Raw genomic sequence first — 14,166 nt, 5'->3', positions numbered from 1 at the left:
ATTGTCCACATGGGGAGTTATTCCAGAATAGATATAGTGGAATAACCATTTTGGAATAGTTTGCTCATCAGTTTCCCTACGTAGACAAGCCCATATACTGTGCCCATCTGAACATTTCTGTTTTAACAAAGGCACTGATCTCTTTCAGGCAAAATATTTGTGTACAGTACAGAGAAGACAAAAATTCAGTACATGTACTTTACATTCAGACAGAAATTTCACTTAAGTTATAAACTAACCCAAATAAGGATAGTGTTTGCCTTTGACATTTCTGTTAGAATCTGAGTTCAGAAGAGTCGTAAATTTGGCCTAATTCAGGGTTGCTCGAAATGGTTGCAGCACCACAGTTAGATATGGTGTTGCACTTGCTTAGCCCTGGTCTACACTATGGGGGGATCGATCTAAGTTATGCAACTTCAGCTACGTGAATAATATAGCTGAAATTGACGTACTTAGATCGACTAACCATGGTGTCTTCACCGCGGTGAGTCGACTGCTGCTGCTCCCCCGTTGACTCCGCCTGTGCCTCTCGTGGTGGTGGAGTACAGGAGTCGACGGGAGAGTGCTTGCGGGTCACTTTATCGCGTCTAGACTAGACACAATAAATTGATCCCCGCTGGATCGATCGCTGCCCGCCGATCCGGTGGGTAGTGAAGACATACCCTTAGATAAGCTCTGCTCTTGGAACCTGATGTTGGACCTGATCCAAAGCTTTCTACTGACTTCACTGGGCTTTGCACCAGGCCCCAATGTCAAATGAAACTGAGTATCAGAGGGGTAGCCATGTTAGTCTGGATCTGTAAAAGTAGCAAAGAGTCCTGTGGCACCTTATAAACTAACAGACGTATTGGAGCATGAGTTTTCGACGAAGTGGGTATTCACCCACGAAAGCTCATGCTCCAATACGTCTGTTAAATGAAACTGAAATGCTTATTGATGTCATTGGACATTAGATCAGGGCCCTTGGCCCTTTGACATTGTACTAAGTATCTTTTACCCAGTGTAGAGGAGTCGCTGCAGAGATTACTTGGTGAACTTGCATCTGAAGAAGTGAGGTTCTTACCCACGAAAGCTTATGCTCCCAATACTTCTGTTAGTCTTAAAGGTGCCACAGGACCCTCTGTTGCTTTTTACAGATTCAGACTAACACGGCTACCCCTCTGATACTTGGTGAACACAGACATTTTGATCTGTGAAACTCTCATGTAATTTATAGTCATATTGCTTAGAATGTTTTATAGCCTTTGTTGTTCAGATTTTCAAATAATCCACCTTTTGGATATTTTAATTGTGTTTTATTTTTTGCAACACAGCTAAAGCATTTTGGAATTATTTATACATATAACTATCTTATTATTTTCTTGCTAATGGTAGAATGTTGGGCCAATTATTATTGCATGCTAATGGGACACAGCTGACTATAAACAGACTGAGGCCAGGTAAGGAATGTCGGAGTCTGAAAATATAAATTAAATTATATTTGAATAAACATAGAGCCTAGAGACTAGAATTCTCATTTTAATAGCTGATTTTATTTTGATTTTGTGGGTTCTTTGAGGACAAGCTGTACATTGGATTTTGTTATCTATGTAATAAATACCCAGTGTTTGCATTTCACATTAGACAAACTGTGATTCATGAATTGACTAGTATAACCAAATGTTATTACTTTATATACTCTCTGAGTTAGCTTCTTAATTGAAAGCTGGTTTGTCAAGGACACTGAACATTTTCCTAATTGTCCTTATTTGTATTCATCTTTTCAGTCTTTTAGCTATCCGAAGTAACTGAAAAAGGAAACTGGTTTTGTCCTATTTTTTATATAGTATATACAGAAGGCCTGAAAAGTTTTTGTCCAAAAATGTTTTCTATTAGCTTGTTTTTACATCAGATATTCAAGTCTTGTCTAGCCTGGAAGACTTTGTGGTGACTGGAGAGCTATGAGAGTCTGACAGTCACAAGAGACAGAATATTAAGTGACTGACAGAGGAAGGAAAGTTTAGTAAGACTGTTTCTTTTGCTTTTGTTTGTCATGTTAACATTTATTTAACTTTAGTGAGTAATGCTTCAGCACATTCAGCCCAGTGGCCTGCACCAGCCTTCATGGTGTGCTGGCTAGCTCAATTGATGTGGAGTTTGGGGGAATTGGGGGAGGGGGACTGGTTCCATCTCCTCACCCTACACCCCTTGGGGTGATGTGTACTACTGGGAATCAATGTACTCACATGAACACAGGAACTATAATGGTGACAGCCTCTGCATAGGTGGGAGATGCATAGGTGGGAGAGCCTGCTTGCATCCATTTCTCTGCCTCCCCCCCCCCACCCGACTCTTTTCTTGGTGCCCATCATCATATTATTTAAATGCTTCTGTGCACTCACACAAAAGTCTGGTCTTTATGATTTTATGAGAAGTGACAAATTTGACCCAGGATGAGATTTTTGCAAATGCTGTTGAAGACATTGCTTTTCATGTGGCACCGTGTTATTCTAGAGTGGAACATATCCTAAATTGTCACACAAGTGCAGGAGGTGAAATCACCTTTTTACAGCAAAATCAACTTAGCACAGTGAAATGACAGCTTTTCCTCTATAAAAGTTGACTTTCATTTGTGTGGAAACCAGTGAATTACTCAAGGCCAAACCATGTTTGGTCAGTAGCACAATTGTTTTTAATGTAGCACAACCAGATGGGGGGACGGGGAAGAATGGAAATTGGAGGGATGGCACTATTGGGTGGATGAACCTCAGAGTTCACATAATCCCCACAAGGTTTTGAGTGCCTTTTTAAAGTGTTTCTGAATTTCTTAGCCTTCTCTGAGCCTCTTTTCCCTCTCTTCCAAATTGCATCTTTCTTCTCAGCCAAGCCAGAGCCTTCTCCTTTCCCTGATCCAAAACTTTCATCCCAGGCTCTTCAACTCCCAGCTCCTTCTCTTAACTCTCTACAGAACCCCCTGCCCACCATCTCCCTCTCCCTGTCCCTAACTGACCCTCCAGTTGCCTTTCCATGGTGATAGTTCACTGGAAGGAATGCTATGGCTCTAGGTATAAATGTAGGCTGTGTGTGTTCTCACTTGCTTTAGTTTTACATTTGTTCATTATATAAGGGCCTTTAAAAGCTGCCCCTCGATGCTGTGTTTAGGTGAACAGGATGATCGGTGCCGCTGCTGTTGTTTTATAGCCTCCTACTGGAAAGTGCGCCATGCTGTGTGGGGCACCAAAGCAACTACCCAACATCTTTCATGTGAGAGAACTATTCCGTAAAGTTTATAGTTCTGACTTGCATAAACTTGGAAGGAAGGTACATTTTACTCTGATTTTGTTCTCATTTTTCTGAGTGGGTAGAAACCGCGATGGAGTGAGAGGGTTTGTTTCAAGCCAGTCTCATCTTCTGGCTAGCTGCCCTAAGCCAAAGCTTGTGTACAGGGTGACACTGGCCCTTTAAGAGGAAGTAGGGCCAGTGCACCTGTGCCTCATCAGCACACTCCAATTTGGTCAATTAATTGGGCTTAAAAATGAAAACCAGGGTCTCGTGGAGAGGAGCTCCAATGAGTCGGGGCTGCCTGGGAGAAGGACATTGAGTAAGTGATGAGAGCTGGCAGAGACTGTGCTTGGGTCCTGGGAAGGCTGAAGGCAGGAGAGTGGTAAATGGGGTTTTCAGGCTGCTGTCCTCAAGCCAGAGAGCCAGGGCTAGAGACTGAAGGCCAGGGAGCAGCAGAGGGAGTTTACTGCTGGCTCTAAGCTGGAGAGCTAGAGCCCAGGGCTGGAGGGGCTGCAAACAGGAGCAGTAGAGGCGCTTACCCACTGACATCTCCAGAGCTGGAGAGCTGGACTCAGAGGTACTGTGAGAGGGCTAGAGGCAGTCTGGGCAAGGATGCTCCCAGCAGAGAGGCTGGGGATTCAAATGGGGAAGAGTTGGGTTGCAGTCCAGCTGGAAGGGCTGGGGTGGCTGCCCAGGGCCAAAGGGTTAGACGAGGAGTGACAGAGTCTGGGTGTGGCTATAGGTGCAGTATGTGGGGCATTAAGGGGTGGGATGTCAAGTTAATTTAATGCAATTCTTTTGGATGTATCACAAACTGATACCTAGATGGTTCAGCCATCTAACAGCTCCATCTTCAAAGGCAGCAAAAGATTACAGTCCACTTCCAGATTCTAGTTGTGCACCCCTCCACCACCTGTTTGACTACTTGCACTGAGGATGATAAATGGCTTTTATGTTGAGACTTCTGCTATGAACTATACTGAGAAGAGAGCTTGCATGACATATCAAGCTGGGAGGGGATGCAAGTGCTTTGAAGGATAAGATTAAAATTCAGAATGTTCTGGACAAAGTGGAGAAATGATGAAAGTCAATAAGGATAAATGCAAAGTACTCCACTTAGGAAAGAACAATCAGTCGCACACATACAGAATGGAAAAGGACTGCCTAGGAAAGAGTACTGCGGAAAGGGATCTGGGGGTCCTAATGGATCACAAGCTAAATATGAGTCAACAGCGTAACACTATTGCAAAAAAAGCAAATGTCCTTCTGGGATGTATTATCAGGAGTGTTGTAAGCAAGACCCAAGAAATAATTCTTCTGCTCTACTCTGCACTGATACAGCCTCAACTGGAGTATTGTGTCCAGTTCTGGGCACCACATTTCAGGAAAGATGTGGACAAAATTGGAGAAAGTCCAGAGAAGAGCAACAAAAATGATTAAAGGTCTAGAAAACATGAAGTTTATTTAGTCAAGAGAAGACGGAGAGGGAACATAACAGTTTTCAAGTACATAAAAGGTTGTTACAAGGAGGAGGGAGAAAAATTGTTCTCTTTAACCTGTAAGGGTAGGACAAGAAGCAATGGGCTTAAATTGCAGCAAGGGCAGTTTAGATTGGACATTAGGAAAAGCTTCCTCACTGTCAGGGTAGTTAAGCACTGGAACAAATTGCCTAGGGAGGTTGTAGAATCTCCATCACTGGAGATTTTTAAGAGCAGGTTAAACAAACACCTGTCAGGGATGGTCTAGAGAATATTTAGTCCTGCCATGAGTGCAGGAAATGGGACTAGATGACCTCTCGAGGTCCCTTCCAGAACTACAATTCTATGATTTTATGAAGTTATTGGATTACCTGTGAGGGGAAACTGAGACAGGGTGACACAGCACCATCTCTGGCTATGAAAAGGGTTATCAGGAGGTGGTTGGCCCTGTTACACTAACACTTTTCCCAGAATGTAATTTTCCTACCAGCCACACATATAATCCTCCTCTCCCTCAGGCCCTTGGGAAAGCAAGGTCTATGGAGTCTCCAAAATAGACTCCCACAAATGTCAGTTGGGAATCAGAGAGTTACTCAAACTCATTCACCCTTAAAGTGACTCAGGATTGGTTCAAGTTTTGGATGAACTGTCTTACTCATCTTTAGATGGTAGCAGCACTAGAGGTGGGGTCCTGACCTGGGAACCCAGAACAGGAAAATGGTGGCTTGCTGTGGATGAAAGGGCATCAGTAAATGAAAACGTAAACGTGCTCTATCATTCATACATTTGTGGGTTTAGCCACATGTATATGTGCGTATGTTTAAATAGAGAAAGAAATGTGTTGTGTGTAAATATCTGTTACGTTCTCTCTAGCAGAGCTGGTCGTGAGTAAGTCAAGTTGTTTTCAACCTGCATCTTAGTCCAATAACCAGTTTTCTAACCACACACATCTCTCTCCACCCACCTAAATTCTTATGTTCTGAAGCTTTCATGTTGGTCAAATAAAAAGTATCAGCACCTCATCTACTTGTATGCATGGAGGACCAATGTTTTTTTTCACTTTAAATACCGTTTAGAGCTCTCTTTATGAGCTTCAATTAGGATTTTGCTATGGAGGGCTTATTAGAGTAGTTTTATAGGTACTTTAACACATTTTCTTTGTTAAAAGCTAGTTTAGAAGCTAGTTTAAGAAGCTTGTAAATGAGAACTGCAGTGCGCTGTCTAGCACTGACAAACTCCTATCAACAGGTCTCCAAAAGGCTTTCTGAAACTCACCTGAGACTCGACCGTCATGATGAGACTGAGCTCCTGCTGGACTCTCCAGGAAGGGTGATTCTGATGAAAACATTAAAGGATAAATATTAGCTGGACTAGTTTGAGAATATTTGCCCCTAACAGAAGAGCTTTAAGTCAGGCAGAAACTTTAATTTTGATCTTATCTAAATATTTATATGGCATCCAATTACTGTGATATCCAGGGGGCTGAACATAGGAATACAACTGAGCTGATGAAGTGGAAAAAAGTGATATTACTTTGATCAGTATCATGGGATAGCAGCAGCAGCAGTAGAAGTCGGCCAAAATTAGGAGTGCAACAGGTCTTCTGATAAAAAGACCCTGTTGGCTGTAGAAACAATCCCCAGATAATGGTAAGAGACCAATGCCTGAGAAGTCCAGCACCCAGACAGACTGTCGAGAGGAGGTGGCATCTGAAAAGGATCTGAGGCGGTGATGTTCCCTCTCCTGTCAGGTGGGTTGCCAAGGCAAGTATTCATTTTTTTTTAAGTTCACTTAAACAAGTGCACAGGGTGTTTTTAACCTTTGATTTCATGGTTTCTTCCCTCTTTCTATTTTTTCCAGTAAAAATTTGATATTTTTTTAAAAAATAACTGGAACTGAATACTTTTAGCTGGGGACAATTGCTGATAGGAAACGGCGCTTTCCTCAGGGAAAATAAACACAAAAGGGAGCCCAAGTACAAGGTCAATGGTTATGGTGGCTGGTGAGAGCCAGTGTACGCCTGGAGAGAGCCAGTGTGTGCCTGGAGAGAATTGGCCATCCTGAAAGGTACAGGACCCAGTTAGAGTGTGAGATCATGCCCTCATTGTGAATACCATTTCATATCCCAGCAGGCTGGCTGGCTCTTGTGCTTGAAACAGCAATAAGGTATATGAAAATTAGCCATGTCTCTTCTGTCTTTTTCAGAGGGCAATGTGCTGCATAGGGTACATATTTCCTGACTCCTCTCCTCAACAACAAATTAATTCACACTGTAGCAGGCGTCACATAGGGGCCAGCAGGCCTAATGGACAGGTCACGGTTCAACAGTCCCCCAAAGGTCTTGGGTAGCCTTACTAGGCAATCTGAGGGCCTGGTGGCTGAGTTAGAGCCCATCATCCCCCCGTGATTCCCGGGTTCTTCCTTTCGGACAAAAGGCGGAGGGCGGGGTAGGGAGACCTGGGCCCTCCCTCTCCACCATTCCCAGCCCAGGGGGATGGGGTGAGGCATGTCCCAGTCCCCTCTAGCTGATACACCACACCAACCTCTCCTGGGCCATTTCCTATCTTCCCTGTGCTCGTCTCAGTTTGGGGCATGGCCAGGACACCCTGTTCTGTCCCAGCAGAGAGCTGCTCAGAAGGCTCAATGATGCACCCAGTCAGTAGGGACTTCCCAGCTCCCTTCTCAGTGTCCATTGATTCCACCTTGTCAGGGAGAAAGGGGGAGAAAGAGGGGTCGGATCAGGAGGCCCCTGGCTGTCTAGTTGGGCCTTCCCCACAGTTCAGGCTCTTCCCTTGTGAATTCCTCTGTTCCAGAAGCTATTAATTGGCTTCCTTCCTTCAGACAGCTTCTCCTTCACTCTCCCATTACCAGAGTCCCCTTCTAAGCAGGTCCTCCATTTGGAGCATGCTCTGATATGCCCTTGCAATTTGGTGCTTATCACTTGAGTTTGTATCACTAACTAACAGCATGCATCCGAAGAAGTGGGATGTAGCCCACGAAAGCTTATGCTGAAATAAATTTGTTAGTCTCTAAGGTGCCACAAGTACTCCTGTTCTTTTAACAGAATGCTGTTACACTGGAAGGAAGAAGAGTGACTTCATCAATGCAAGGGACTGGGTTATTTGTGAATCTGAATTGTGACCTTGAGCAAATCATTTAACGTCCCTGTCCCCTGGTCCAGGATTGCTTACATGAGGATTCCTCAGGATCTAAGAAGTGAAAAATCAACAAGTGTAAATGTTTGAAAAAAAGAGAAGTTGGAATGTTTGTTATTCAAGTCTAAATTGCCCATTATTCTGCTAGGGCACATTTCAGTACAAAACCATTTGGCATTACTGGATGAAACAGCAGATGTCCTCTTGCATTTGACATTATGCACTAAAGTATATACCCTTATTCCTTTTGCTGGGTAATTCATTAATGAGATTAGCTATTAGATAATTAACTTATCCTCATGTTCAGCCCACTTGCCCAAACGTCCAGCTCTAGCTTGATGGAATGTAACATATAGGGTATGCTTTATTTAATACTGGAAGTGACTAGGACACTGTCAAAACATTACCCAGAGTGAAACATTCCAATCAAGCAAAAGGAAATGCTAGTGCTGCCTAGTTAATCATTTTCTATATAACTGCAAAGGGCTCAGAGGAGGTAAAGAACGATAGCACAATGAAATGTGTCTAAACAGCTGACTGCACTAAGAACTCAGAGGGCCTGTCTATGTTTGAGAAATCTTCTAAAATCAGGTTTCAGAGTAGCAGCCGTGTTAGTCTGTATCCGCAAAAAGAACAGGAGTACTTGTGGCACCTTAGAGACTAACAAATTTATTTGAGCATAATCAGTTCAGCTAAACCAGCCCCAAAACTGGTGGAGCCATAGTGGAGACCCAATTTAAGGCAAGCTGACCCATTTTGATTGATTTCAAGACTACATCAAGATGAAATGCCTTTAAAACTGGTTAGAAAATGTCTCCCGGCCCTACGGGAACACATACAGAATATATAAACAAGTCCTTATGAGCCACATTTAGGTTTTTCTATGAAAAGGTAAGTATCTGAATAAATATTTTTCAGTCACCTCCCCAGACTTTTTTCCCTATCCTGTTCTTCTCTCTTGGCCATATTTTATGTTTCCTAAATCTACAGTACATCACTCACAAAGACTTAATAGTGAAAACTGTCCACACTTTATCTAAGGATCAAACAGCTGTTGTCTTCACAGGTCTTTCTTTTACTAATATGAATTAATGTTTTCCAGTATAGTTTTCTACATTTCTGCTGGGAAGGCTAACCCTTCCCAGAAGCATTCTTTGGCAGATAGCAAAATAATTAGAATAGCAGATATATGATTTTTTTTCTTTCCTCCTGGATAGATTACAGATTGGATATTGGTGAAAAGTGGACGAACACAGTAAGTATTTTAATCTTGCAATGATTTCATGCACTTAAATACTACAGCTGTGCATGCTTTCCAAGCTATGAGCTACATCCTTAAGCTCTTAAATTATCTCTAATTGCAGTGTATACTGTGTGGCCCAGTCCTACTATAATGGGAGAGGGATTGGGCTGTAGTGTTTCCATTTCAGTGTCACTATAGAAGTTTCTAAGCACTAGATACTTGTCTTAACGGTGTTTCTCAGCTGGAATGCTTTGGAGATCAATGTACAGGACATATTCAAGTCCAGCAACTGCTGCACTTGGTTGTTTTTGATAAGAGACAACAGTGCGTGTTGGATGAAATTCACACATATACCTATCACAAAGCCTAAGTAAATGGGCTTTGAATAGGGAACTCTGAAGGGATTTGCTGAGAGATATAATGCACCCCACAATCTGTAGGGGGAATGGGGCAGCTCTACATTCCTCCGTGGTTTTTTGTAGCAAGGGATAACACCTGTAAGCCTTTGTACTTCCACTATAGACCCAGGAGCGCCGCCAGCTTTTTTGCTGCCCTAGGCGGCGGAAGGTCCTGCCCCCAAAATACCACCCCCGACAGAGGCGGCGGAAGGTCCCACCCCCGAAATACTGCCGACAACTGGGGCGGCCGAAGATCCGGCCACTGCGGTCGCCGCCCCCCAAATGTTAGTTCCCTAGGCGACCGCCTAGGTCGCCTAATGGGTTGCGCCGGCCCTGTATAGACCTGTTCCTCCCACCCCAACCCTACTCCACACTGCCCTACTCCTTCACATGTAGGAGGCATTGACTGCCCTTTGCACACAAGATAAGATGTTCATTTCCATATGTTTCCCACCCTCCAAGTGTTTGGCTACTCCCAGGGGCAGAGCTAGACTTCTTCCTTTTTTTCTTGTAAAGTGGGCCTGGAGTCAGAGGTGCCACATGATGCCTTTTACATGCTGCAATATTATCTTGGCTCCTAAGATCACTCCCCAAAAGAGCCTGGAATCCTGTTAAAGGAGGGCAGGCAGATTTACTCATGTTAACGTCAGCCCCTACAAGTGCCTGAGAGACTTTTACTGCTTAATTCAGCTGATCCTGGCCCCTTTTGATTAGAGCCTGGGTGGGATGTCAGGCTTAGCAGTAACTTTAACAGTTCATGATGTGCTGCCTCTACTTTTATGTCTTTTACAGATACAAATGGGGACTTTTCTTCAAGCAGGAGCTGAAATCCTCCATGTCTCACTCCTCTGGGAGAGATTCCTGCCACTCGGAAAGAAAGCAAAGATGGCAATGTGACTGGGGACCCCCAACTCCACCTACTACTTCCACACGAATGCTCGATATAATCATCTGTCTTATGAACAGCAAAAGTTTTTCCAGAAATGGGTGGTGTTTGGTTTGGTTTTTTTGGTATTTGGTATTATAGGGTTCTTCAGAGTCTGTGTGTGGTTCTCCTGCCCAAGAACTATCCTCCTTTCATGCTCTCTTTCCCAGGATTTACTGTGTGATGAGGGCAGAGCCAAAACCACACGCCATTTTGAAGTAGCTAATTCCCCAGTCTGTTTCAAGGTTTGAGGCTTGCTTGTTGGTCTTGGACATTCTCTATTGTTCCTTCTGTTCTGAGGATTAGTTTTTAGTGATCACCTGTATCTAAGACTCATTTGAATATTTAGGACATAATTAAGCAGGGGTAGATAAATCACTACCCTAGTGTTAATACTTGGATAGCAAAGAAAGCAGTCTCCTCCACACAATGGCCTGTCCTCAAATCTCAAGTCTGGAAATACAAGCGCAATTAGACGTTGTTTGAATTTTTTGTTTGTTTGTTCATTGTTTGTTCGTAACCTGTATTAGGGACTGATCCAAAGCACACTTGGAGTCAATAGAAAGACTCCCATTGACGTCAGTGGGCATTGGATCAAGCCCTTGTTGTACATCTGTTTTCTTGTTCCATAATAAAAGCTTTGATCAGCTATAGAACAGTTTGGAATGCTTCTGGGAGAGCCTGGATGTGGTACTCAAGGACTGTGCTGTTCACTGTCTTGCTCCTGACTGAAGGTTGATCTGAGGGCCCTACAAAGCTAAAGCCAGGGACCTCTACAACCTGAACTAAAGGATCAAGTCCCGTAGCTAGCAGCTGGAACAGATTCATAGCCTTTGTGACTTGAAGACAGGAGCAGGGATGCATAACACACAGTGAACAGTGGGTTGCACTATGATACTTCATCTTGGAGTGATTTATTGAAATCACTCTAATTTTTTCTCCCTCAATTCCACATCCTTTCTTTGAATTGCCACGTCTTTTTGCTCTATTTTTCTATCCTTGCCTTGATTATTTTCCTTCAGAATTGCTCTTCTGTAACTAGGTCACCAGGAGCTACTAGGTAAAAAATGTAAGTACTTTATTTTGCAGGAGATCTAGCATCACACACTGGCCTTAGGAGAGCTGAGTTCTGAAAATCTCCTCCTTGAGGCCTTTCTCTTTGCAGTGGGCAGGTTTCCCTCTGGAAGGTTACTGGGCAGGTTTCCCTCCATATCTTTAATCAGTTTTCAAGACACTATAAAACATATATAAAAATTCCTTTTGTCTCAACCACATACCTTAACAGCAAGAGATGTATCCTTAAATATTTCCTTAGGAAAAATTAATGAAGTGAATTAAAAGAAAAATTCTTTCAAGCCATTCCAAACAAACTCCTTTCACAGCCTTTTATCATGACTTCCTTGCCAGGTGGGAAATTTATTTAAGTTATTAAAAAAATTCCCTAAAATTCTCAGCTGAAAAGTTGGCTTCTGTGTTTTCTACAAAGCTAACTCACCTGATTTGTCAGAACAGCTTGAAAATGAAGTGCTAACTGGTGGGTTTTATTGAAAGGAAACCAAGTGGAACAACATATGTATTTTCTTAGGAAACTAAAAAGCTCACAGTCCCATGGTGTTCCTTAGGGTAAATTCTTTGTTATGAATTACAACCTGCTTACTGATGAGTTGTTAATAAAAAGTAGACCTGCTGGGCCATTATTTTTTTCCACACAGTACACCCAGTTTAGTTTTTTAAAAGTTTTCATTAATGCACAGAGTGTGAATAAATCTGTTTCCAATTTGTAATTGTTTTCCCTTCATCTGGACATTAATTTATTGCCAAATCTAACCCTCTTCTATTTTTAATATCCCTCCAAACCGAGTAGAAAGAGTGAGAAAGATTAAAAGATTGCAGGATAGTAGGAATGATCTCTCCCCCCCCCCCTTAAATATCATCCAAGTGTCTGGGATCATGAGAAAGGGGCACCAGAACTCATAGGGGGCCCCACCATGTTTGGTGTTAAGAGCTGCCAGCTGGACTTGTATGTACTCGACAATATGGTTTGAAGGAAACAGTTGAATACAAGTAAAAACAGATGGTAACCTAAGGTGGCAGTACAACTTTATTTAACACAGTGGTGTATTTATTTATTTATTTATTTGTTTGTTTATTTTTTAAGCAAGCATCTGTTCATGCTACGGTGTCTCCACAGTCACTCATTACTGCACTGTAATCTAGTTAATAGCACATCCTATTTGCCACAGAAATTTAGGTGATTAAGCTCAGTGCAGTCAAATAGGTGCATATTTCACCAGATGTTAACAAGTGGCTCACTTGATTATTTAATATAGAAAATATAGGCATGTGGCAGTTGGATGTTGTTTTGCTCCTAGTATGGCCAACTTAAGGATGCAAGACTGGCCCTTCATAATACGACTAGGAGACACTGGTATATCAAATTATGAAAAACTATTAATTGCAAAGTGTAAAGCTGTAACTCCTTTAACAGGCCTCTCCGCAAAGACAGGCAGGTTCCAGGGATGAGGAAAAGGAGAGGGAGGTTCCCAGAGTCTTTTTAGAGGGAGGTGCTGTTGGAGGTGGCAAAACTCCCCACAACCCTCAAGAGCAGGAGGGGTTGGGGTGGGGGAACTGAACCTGGATAAAATAAAAGCAGCTGTTTCTAGTTCACTGAAACAGCGTGAACTGAACTCAAAGGCTTTTGCATCATCCTCCATCGCCTGGTGTCGTATGACACGGTGGACGCCCCAAAACGAGAAACAGCGTCCTCAGACACTTATTTTTTGTTTTTTACAATTATGTGATTTGACGTTGGAGTGAAGGTTTCAGCAGCACAGAACTACCAAGTGTCCGAATGCCTCCCACACTGATGACAGAGTGTACAAGCGGGTACTTGTTTTGTCAAATTGCGTCCCTAGTGAAGGGTGTCATGGAGTTGCACTGCCCCAGAGGGGCACTGGGAACCTTCCAGGACTCCTGCCTGTTCAGAGGTACAGCCCCCACCCCTGCTCACGTGGCCTGCTAGCTGTAAAGCAGGGAAAATTTATCTACCTTGAATTCTGCTTCTTTCTTTGAAGATAGCACTTAGGATTCCCACTCATTGACCCACCTCCCCTCGGAGTTTGGGGTTCTCTGTTCCTAAGTGACGAGTTACATCCAGAGTCAGAGCTGTTCCTTGGGTAGGGCAAATCGGGGCGTCCGCTCTGGGCCCTGTGCTTTGGGGGCCCCCGAGGGCTGATGCGATTGGCCGGTGCGGTCAGTCCCGGAAGGCATAGGTGTGGGAACTAGAGGTGCGGGGGCTGCTGCAGCACTCCCAGGCTCCTGGCTGCTGGACCCACAGCCAGGACTCTGCTGCCGCCCCATATCTGAGGTCTTGGCTGCCACCCCACATGCCCGGGGCTCTGCCCAGCTGCTGATGCAGAGCAGGGCCCCCAAGCCGGTGGAGGCTGATTTGTCCCGGGCCCTGCACCCCCATAGGGATGGCCCTGTCTAGAGTGTACAGTACTTGTATGAGAGGGGGTGAAGCAATGGGCCTCTGTCCCCTTTAGGGAATGATGGTCACAATCTTAAATATCTTTGAAGTATCTTACTCCCATCGATTTCAATGGGAGTTAGATGCCTACCTACCTTTGAGGATCTGAGCCCATGTGCCCCCAGGGAAGAAAAAAGGAAGCAGACCTCACACTTTTCTGAGCATAGGGACTGAAAT

At 43.7% G+C, this 14,166-nt stretch overlaps 1 long non-coding RNA gene across 1 annotated transcript; it reads left to right on the top strand.

Annotated features, from left to right (window-relative positions):
• Nucleotides 1-5,991: 5,991 nt before the first annotated feature.
• On the top strand, nt 5,992-11,456 carry LOC122174436 (uncharacterized). Its single transcript, XR_006176226.2, has 3 exons — nt 5,992-6,489; nt 9,112-9,149; nt 10,328-11,456. It is a non-coding gene; the product is annotated as an uncharacterized LOC122174436 (long non-coding RNA).
• Nucleotides 11,457-14,166: the final 2,710 nt, after the last annotated feature.

This window comes from Chrysemys picta, chromosome 3, assembly GCF_011386835.1.
Source record: "Chrysemys picta bellii isolate R12L10 chromosome 3, ASM1138683v2, whole genome shotgun sequence".
NCBI classification, from domain to species: domain Eukaryota; kingdom Metazoa; phylum Chordata; order Testudines; family Emydidae; genus Chrysemys; species Chrysemys picta.
This window is presented reverse-complemented; position numbering and strand designations above follow the sequence as displayed.